The sequence below is a fragment of the Tachypleus tridentatus genome, chromosome 7 (genome assembly GCF_004210375.1).
Source record: "Tachypleus tridentatus isolate NWPU-2018 chromosome 7, ASM421037v1, whole genome shotgun sequence".
Lineage (NCBI taxonomy): Eukaryota > Metazoa > Arthropoda > Merostomata > Xiphosura > Limulidae > Tachypleus > Tachypleus tridentatus.
Window position 1 is genome coordinate 110,346,948 of NC_134831.1, and position 9,550 is coordinate 110,356,497.

Consider the following 9,550-nt stretch of genomic DNA (forward strand, 5'->3'; position numbering starts at 1 on the left):
TTCAGTTAACTGGCGATTTTCAAAACCTGTATACATTAAATGGTAAAAGCAGGGGTTACGTTTATTTCTTTTTCGACAGTTGCATGTGCTAGTGTTAAATGTATCTTCCGTTATGAATTAACAAATAAAGCAAGGACAACACGAACAAGTTCTATGTTTCATTTTTCTTGCAAGTTATAGTCTCGTAATTGAGGTTTTGGTTGTTATACCGACTTCCTTCGTCGTTGTATAAGACTGGCGTGATGGCCTTATGTGTAGCTAACACTATTAGTACTGTTGACTTGCAAACGCGCGCGCGCGGGATAAGTCAAAAGCCCTCGATTTTCCCTATTGTTGTGTAGTATGTGTGGAACACGAAATTCTGCTGATAGAGGGTGTTAAGACACTTTTCACGTCAAGGTATAAAGATCAATCGATATTATTTGAGAAACATTATTTTTGTTACGATTTTCACATTGGTTTCTTGAGATAAAATACTTCATGTTTGAATCGAATTTCGCACAAAGCCACACATGGACTGCCTGCGATGAGGTCCTTAATTTTCAAGAAATAGACTAGAGGAAAGGTAGCTACACAGCAACACCCACCGCCAACCTTTACGATAATTTGTTTTACCAACGAATAACGGGACTGACCTCACACAATGACGTCTTTATGACTGAAAAGGAAGGCACAGTTAGGGTCAGGATATGAACCTGAAATTCTCAGATTGCGAGTGCCCGAAACACCAGGTTCATATGCACGTGGTTGACCTTGATCTGACCTTTCTATCATGACATCATAGCCCCCCAATATGCTCATATTTCAGAAGACTTACAATATTCCACTTCTACTTCGCGACAAAAATATAAAATAATAGGGAATTTTGACGAACACAAAGTAAAATATATTCTACTTTTAAAGGCTTAACACTCACGGGCTCACGAACTCTTGAATATAATTTTACCAGTTGCCTTTAACATCTCTTGGAAGGTTGTTTTTCTACAATGATGCGAGAAAACGCTTGTTTGAATACTTAAAACGAGCACAACCGTTTTCGTTGTTGTTGTTGTTTTTTTTTAAACTAGGGTTTGTCTTACTGCGTTGTCTTATTGTTTGTCTTATTCGTTTTTGGAATTGCGTGGCATTTTGTTCGAAGATACAAGATAATATCCCAGAACATTCCAGCTGTAAGTTAGTGTTGGTAGCTTCTCCTTTATGTGCTACTGTAAGTACGTAACGACTCACATACTTTGGGCAGGTCACGGACAAACTTACAAAACTAAAATCCGGGGTTCGATTCCCAGCTATGGACACAGTGGCTTCACTCTGAAACAACCAAACATATAAGATAAGTTGCAATGCTATAAAGTAAATCTATACAATTTATTTATAGGTGGTTTTCAAGCTTTTTGGATTTGAATAAAAAGCTTAGCAGTAAGACGCTATGAAAATTCTATCTTATTGTATTTCATACAACAACTCAGATTAATTAACACGTAACAAAACCAAGTGTTTATCGTTTGGTTCACGGAGTAAATTATCTTTTACGTATTAATTTTACTTAAATTTAAAAGACGTCAGAGCAGAGTATAAGTTTGTGTTTGTGAATTTCGCACAAAGCTACTCGAGGGCTATCTGCGCTAGCCGTCCCTAATTTAGCAGTGTAAGACTAAAGAAGGGAAGGCAGCTAGTCATCACTACCCACCGCCAACTCTTGGGCTACTTTTTTACTACCAACGTCATATTATAACGCCCCCACGGCTGAAAGGGCGAGCATGTTGGGTGCGACAGGGAAGCGAACCCGCAACCCTGAGATTACGAGTCGTACGCCTTAACCCACCTGGCCATGCCGGGCCTACAGTTTATTTCCTTTTTGGGAAAAAACGGTGACGTGTTTTACTGTTACCAGGTGGAGCTGAATGAACTGTAGAAAAGGGGTGCTATCGAAAAGGGGTGCTACTCGTGATCCGAGTCCAACGTGTCTTTCTGTTTTCCTTAACCAAATCGGCAGACCCTTGGTTGACGCTGGAATGTTTGACGTCAAAGGTTCAACTTTACCAGTACCTAGCTCATTGGCTAAGCCTAAAGCCCGAACGAATAAAGCTCTACATGTGTCAAACTTCAGAAAGAATGTATTTAGGTTCTTAACAGTTCGTTGTTACCAAATAACACAGCACGAACAGGAGCACAAAGTCTGTTTTACTGCAAAAACCTCTGACGTTAAACGGATGAATATTCTGGTAAAGTTTCATTTGTGTATTCAAGCACATCAATCCTAGATGGTTTGTAACTCTGAAGGCTTAGAACCGGGATACAACACTGACAGCTCATAGTGTAGCTTAGTGCTTAACAATAAACCAACACAATTTTGGACAATGTAGACACAGCTGTTAGCCAGTAACTTTCAAATTTGATTGTTTTTATGTTACAAATTAAAAAGTTAGGTACCAGTGTATGTGTGTGTTTGAAAAGTGTACAACCTTATTGTATTAAAGATGTACATCTGTGTCAGCTGTTTACCATTATAAGTGAAAATTATACAGATTCAATGTGAACTATTGTTATGACTAAAAACATGTTTATTTTATTTCTTACACATAACTGTGACGTTGAACAGTTTTCAAACTAATAAAAACTATTACCAAAATATTTTGAAATATAAAAAAACGAAACTCAATTCATTTTGTAATGGATTCCTGGAAATTAGAGAGTGAGTGGACGTTAACATCCATGAAAGGAAGGGGTTGTCTGTCCAAGTTTTAAATGATTTAAAATTCCTTGCTTTGTTTGGTTGATGTTCTGGACTAGATACCAACCATTGGTCCGTGATTAAAAGTTATGGATGGCTGTATCTGAACCTAACCATTCAACTCATTTGTCACAAAAGACGTTTTTTGGGCTGGAAAGTTATAGCAGGCGTATTGTTAAAAAAAATCAAACTAATTTAAACACTGTTTAATTTGAAACTAAAACTCACGCATCTCGAAACAAGCACTCTTGCACCGTAGGTGGCGTGCCTGGAACGTAAACCAATGGATTCATGGTTTGCTACTCGCTGTCACATTAAAAAAAGGGCACTTCGGTTTTTGGGTTTGGGGGTTAAATACCACTCACTGTTCGATCAGACAAGAGTAGCCCTCGTGCTGGACGGTTCCCTGTAGTGTGTCCGCTCAAAATTAAGAACAGCTTAGCCCTTTGTGCAACTTGATTGCTGATTGATCATTTAGAATTAAGCACAAAGCTACATAAAGAGCTATATCTGCTCTGCCCACCACGGGTATTGAGACCCATTTCCTAGCAGCATGAGTCTGCAGACATATCGCTGTGACACTGTGTGTATGGTTGGGAGGGGATTTTGTAGCTTTGTGTAAAACAATTGTGGTTTACTCAATGAATAATAAAATATGCAACCTCCATGTTAACTACATCTTTGTGTGAAGAGTGAACAACCTTCATGTTAACTACATCTTTGTGTGAAGAGTGAACAACCACCATGTTAACTACATCTTTGTGTGAAGAGTGGACAACCTTGATGTGAACTACATCTTTGTGTGAAGAGTGAACAACCACCATGTTAACTACATCTTTGTGTGAAGAGTGAACAACCACCATGTTAACTACATCTTTGTGTGAAGAGTGCACAACCTCGATGTGAACTACATCTTTCTGTGAAGAGTGCACAACCTCGATGTGAACTACATCTTTGTGTGAAGAGTGCACAACTTCCATGTTAACTACATCTTTGTGTGAAGAGTGCACAACTTCCATGTTAACTACATCTTTGTGTGAAGAGTGCACAACCTCGATGTGAACTACATCTTTGTGTGAAGAGTGCACAACCTCGATGTGAACTACATCTTTGTGTAAAAAGTGCACAACTTCCATGTTAACTACATCTTTGTGTGAAGAGTGCACAACTTCCATGTTAACTACATCTTTGTGTGAAGAGTGCACAACCTCGATGTGAACTACATCTTTGTGTGAAGAGTGGACAACCTCGATGTGAACCATATCTTTGTGTGAAGAGTGCACAATCTTGATGTGAACTACATCTTTGTGTGAAGAGTAGACAACCTCGATGTGAACTACATCTTTGTGTGAAGAGTAGACAATCTCGATGTGAACTACATCTTTGTGTGTAGAGTGCACAACCACCATGTTAACTACATCTTTGTGTCAAGAGTGCACAACCTCCATGTTAACTACATCTTTGTGTCAAGAGTGCACAACCTCCATGATAACTACATCTTTGTGTAAAGAGTAAACAACCTCCAAGTCAACTACATCTTTGTGTAAAGAGTAAACAACCTCCATGTCAACTACATCTTTGTGTGAAGAGTGAACAACCTCCATGTTAACTACATCTTTGTGTGAAGAGAGAACAACCTTCATGTCAACTACATCTTTGTGTGAAGAGTGGACAACCTCGATGTGAACCATATCTTTGTGTGAAGAGTGCACAACCTTGATGTGAACTACATCTTTGTGTGAAGAGTAGACAACCTCGATGTGAACTACATCTTTGTGTGAAGAGTAGACAACCTCGATGTGAACTACATCTTTGTGTGAAGAGTAGACAATCTTGATGTGAACTACATCTTTGTGTGTAGAGTGCACAACCTCCATGTTAACTACATCTTTGTGTGAAGAGTGCACAACCTCCATGTTAACTACATCTTTGTGTGAAGAGTGCACAACCTCGATGTGACCTACATCTTTGTGTGAAGAGTGCACAACCTCGATGTGAACTACATCTATGTGTGAAGAGTGCACAACCTCCATGTTAACTACATCTTTGTGTCAAGAGTGCACAACCTCCATTTTAACTACATCTTTGTGTCAAGAGTGCACAACCTCCATGATAACTACATCTTTGTGTAAAGAGTAAACAACCTCCAAGTCAACTACATCTTTGTGTGAAGAGTGAACAACCTCTATGTTAACTACATATTTGTGTGAAGAGAGAACAACCTTCATGTCAACTACATCTTTGTGTGAAGAGAGAACAACCTTCATGTCAACTACATCTTTGTGTGAAGAGAGCACAACCACCATGTGAACTACATCTTTGTGTGAAGAGTGAACAACCACCATGTTAACTACATCTTTGTGTGAAGAGTGCACAACCTGGATGTGAACTACATCTTTGTGTGAAGAGTGCACAACTTCCATGTTAACTACATCTTTGTGTGAAGAGTGCACAACCTCCATGTTAACTACATCTTTGTGTGAAGAGTGGACAACCTCGATGTGAACTACATCTTTGTGTGAAGAGTGGACAACCTTGATGTGAACTACGTCTTTGTGTGAAGAGTAGACAACCTCGATGTGAACTACATATTTGTGTGAAGAGTAGACAATCTCGATGTGAACTACACCTTTGTGTGTAGAGTGCACAACCACCATGTTAACTACATCTTTGTGTGAAGAGAGCACAACCACCATGTTAACTACATCTTTGTGTGAAGAGTGCACAACCTCCATGTTAACTACATCTTTGTGTGAAGAGTGCACCACCTCAATGTTAACTACAGCTTTGTGTGAAGAGTGCACAATCTCGATGTGAACTACATCTATGTGTGAAGAGTGCACAACCTCGATGTGAACTACATCTATGTGTGAAGAGTGCACAACCTCGATGTTAACTATATCTTTGTGTCAAGAGTGCACAACCTCCATGTTAACTACATCTTTGTGTCAAGAGTGCACAACCTCCATGTTAACTACATCTTTGTGTCAAGAGTGCACAACCTCCATGTTAACTACATCTTTGTGTAAAGAGTAAACAACCTCCATGTCAACTACATCTTTGTGTGAAGAGTGAACAACCTCCATGTTAACTACATCTTTGTGTGAAGAGTAGACAACCTCGATGTGAACTACATATTTGTGTGAAGAGTAGACAATCTCGATGTGAACTACACCTTTGTGTGTAGAGTGCACAACCACCATGTTAACTACATCTTTGTGTGAAGAGAGCACAACCACCATGTTAACTACATCTTTGTGTGAAGAGTGCACAACCTCCATGTTAACTACATCTTTGTGTGAAGAGTGCACCACCTCAATGTTAACTACAGCTTTGTGTGAAGAGTGCACAATCTCGATGTGAACTACATCTATGTGTGAAGAGTGCACAACCTCGATGTGAACTACATCTATGTGTGAAGAGTGCACAACCTCGATGTTAACTATATCTTTGTGTCAAGAGTGCACAACCTCCATGTTAACTACATCTTTGTGTCAAGAGTGCACAACCTCCATGTTAACTACATCTTTGTGTCAAGAGTGCACAACCTCCATGTTAACTACATCTTTGTGTAAAGAGTAAACAACCTCCATGTCAACTACATCTTTGTGTGAAGAGTGAACAACCTCCATGTTAACTACATCTTTGTGTGAAGAGAGAACAACCTTCATGTCAACTACATCTTTGTGTGAAGAGTGGACAACCTCGATGTGAACCATATCTTTGTGTGAAGAGTGCACAACCTTGATGTGAACTACATCTTTGTGTGAAGAGTAGACAACCTCGATGTGAACTACATCTTTGTGTGAAGAGTAGACAACCTCGATGTGAACTACATCTTTGTGTGTAGAGTGCATAACCTTCATGTCAACTACATCTTTGTGTGAAGAGTGCATAACCTTCATGTTAACTACATCTTTGTGTGAAGAGTGCATAACCTTCATGTTAACTACATCTTTGTGTGAAGAGTGCACAACCACCATGTTAACTACATCTTTGTGTGAAGAGTGCACAACCTGGATGTGAACTACATCTTTGTGTGAAGAGTGCACAACTTCCATGTGAACTACATCTTTGTGTGAAGAGTGCACAACCTCCATGTTAACTACATCTTTGTGTGAAGAGTGGACAACCTTGATGTGAACTACATCTTTGTGTGAAGAGTAGACAACCTCGATGTGAACTATATCTTTGTGTGAAGAGTAGACAATCTCGATGTGAACTACATCTTTGTGTGTAGAGTGCACAACCTCCATGTTAACTACATTTTTGTGTGAAGAGTGCACAACCTCCATGTTAACTACATCTTTGTGTGAAGAGTGCACAACCTCGATGTGAACTACATCTTTGTGTGAAGAGTGCACAACCTCGACTTCATTGTTAATTTGGAGGATTTTTACGAAATGAATAATGTTTTTTTTATTATTGTTATCTTTCTTCACGTCAGTTTAAATTTTAAAAGTTCATCTGGAGCTTAGAAGGTCAATTATCCACATTATCCTAAAACTGGCACACGAATTTTGTTTGAACTCCCGCTTCATTTGAGGCCTAGCAGGTCCTGATAATTAGAGCAATCGATTAACAACTTTTTGAGCGGTCAATCTTAAAGAAATAATTTTAATCTAAAATGAAACATACAAAGAAAAGTAACATAAATTATACACGTATGGTTGTCACATGTACAAAAATATAATACATTTTGTGACTTTTTTGTGGGCTCGGCTTGGCCTAGTGGTTATGGCACTTCACTCGCTGTCGTGGATTCTAATCTCCGTCATCAAACGTGTGTATAAAAGAACAGCCCAAAAGTGATTGGTGATAACTAGCCGTCTTCTTTCTATTAGGTTGAGGAATAATTCGTGAGCGTTTTTAAATAATTTCATTCAAGCATTACATGCAAGACTATACAATACTTCAATGCATGAACACATTACACCCAAAACATTTATTATGATACTTTATTTCATGTAATACCTAGGTATATAGTATGCATTGTTTCAAACGAAATTGCAAGAAATTAAATGCGAAAAGCAGATGGTGTCGAAAATGCTCGATTTTGTCCACTTGACATTCCATTTAATGAGCTAAAAATGAAAGCAAAAATTAAAGACATATGAAAATCAAACACACCATCTATTAGAGCAAAAAATGATCTACCAAATGACAAGAATTATTTTGCGAAAGCGTTTCATTTATGAATATATTTTGTTAACTTGAAAAAACGCTCACGAATTATTCCTCAACCCAATAGTCAGTTTCTACTGTTGGTAAATTAGGGACGGATATCGCATAGCCTTGGAAAAAAACAACAAAAAAAACACTTAATTGTGAATCAGTCCGTATTTTACCTAGTATTGAGGACTTGTATCCCACGGTACATTACAAGAGAAAGGTGTTGTTTAGCACTGAAATATTTAAGACAGATACAAAGACTTGTTGTTGATGGTTCATAAAGCTAGAATTCGGAGTTCGTTCCCTGCTACAGGCATACCACGCACAGCCCATTGTGCAGCTCTGTGCTTAAAATGAACAGTGTCTTTAACATAAATATTATAACGTTTCCTTACTGAGTTGTCGCGTTGTCTGTGTAATAAGGCCAGCTTTTTAATTTATTCATTTTTTTATTTATTAACGTTTCTTTATACATAACTGGAGATCCACCTGAAACGCAACGGCTCGCGCTTACCACAATGACTGAAAAAGTACGAGTGACCGACCAGTTTACCCGAGTAAAACCGACGAGTTACGAGAAAACCGATCTGTCTCGGAAATGGAACGACCTTCAAGTCTTGTCGTCGTACGTTCACCGTTACTATAGCAACCACTCGTCGGCCTATGGATTTATAAATTCTCACTTCCGCCATCTTCGTCAAACCCAGACGAGCCCAACCCCTTACTGAATCTGTTCATGCTAAACAGATCGTTAGGTGAGTTATTATAGAGAAGAAAACCAGCATATTTTACCGTGATGCTGTTTATATCGTATCGCCATCTTGTTTGTTTGTTTCTACTCTTGGTTTCATTTATGCATTTGTTATAATATTTCTAAATGTTTATATACAGAGAAAATTCACGTAATCACAATACTATGGTATCATTACGGGGTTTCTGTTATTCATACCCCGTAAGTCCCATACACACATGCGCGCGCGAGCGTCTATTCCACCCCTCGTCTTCTCAACTATAATAATAACGGATTATTTCCCAGGTTTTTACACACTGAAGGAAAAGAAATGCCTTATAGAGAGAGACAAATAGAGCCCAAAATGGCTGACACAACGAGTATATATAAATACATCAGAATGAGGTTTATAGTGATTATTTCTTCCTTTCTTAAGGCTAATAAAAAACTGTACAACGTAATGTTTACTTCATTCTAATTATTTTAAGTTTGTATGGAAGGAGTTATCAGCACTTCACAGAGGACATAACGTGGGTGTTTTATGTCTGTCAACACCAGCTATGTCGTTGAATTATTATTAACTGTAACTACGTAAGTGAATTGCACTAAAAACTTGGTAATTACGTAGAACAATACAGAACTGTAACACTAAACAGTTAATGTTACCTACAGTGTACAGATAGTAGTGAAGGGTGAACACATTCAGAACTGTAACAGTAAACAGTTAATGTTACCTGCATTGTACAGATAGTAGTGAAGGGTGAACATATACAGAACTGTAACAGTAAACAGTTAATGTTACCTGCATTGTACAGATAGTAGTGAAGGGTGAACACATTCAGAACTGTAACAGTAAACAGTTAATGTTACCTGCATTGTACAGATAGTAGTGAAGGGTGAACACATTCAGAACTGTA

The 9,550-nt window shown here is 38.4% G+C and overlaps 1 long non-coding RNA gene across 1 annotated transcript in view; it reads left to right on the forward strand.

The window, feature by feature from the left end:
- LOC143256391 (uncharacterized) overlaps positions 1 to 8,652 on the forward strand; it is a 53,050-nt gene extending 44,398 nt beyond the window's left edge. The window contains exon 3 of the long non-coding RNA XR_013031335.1: positions 8,387 to 8,652. This is a non-coding gene — a long non-coding RNA (uncharacterized LOC143256391). The remainder of the gene's footprint in view (positions 1 to 8,386) is intronic.
- The last annotated feature ends 898 nt before the right edge of the window (positions 8,653 to 9,550 follow it).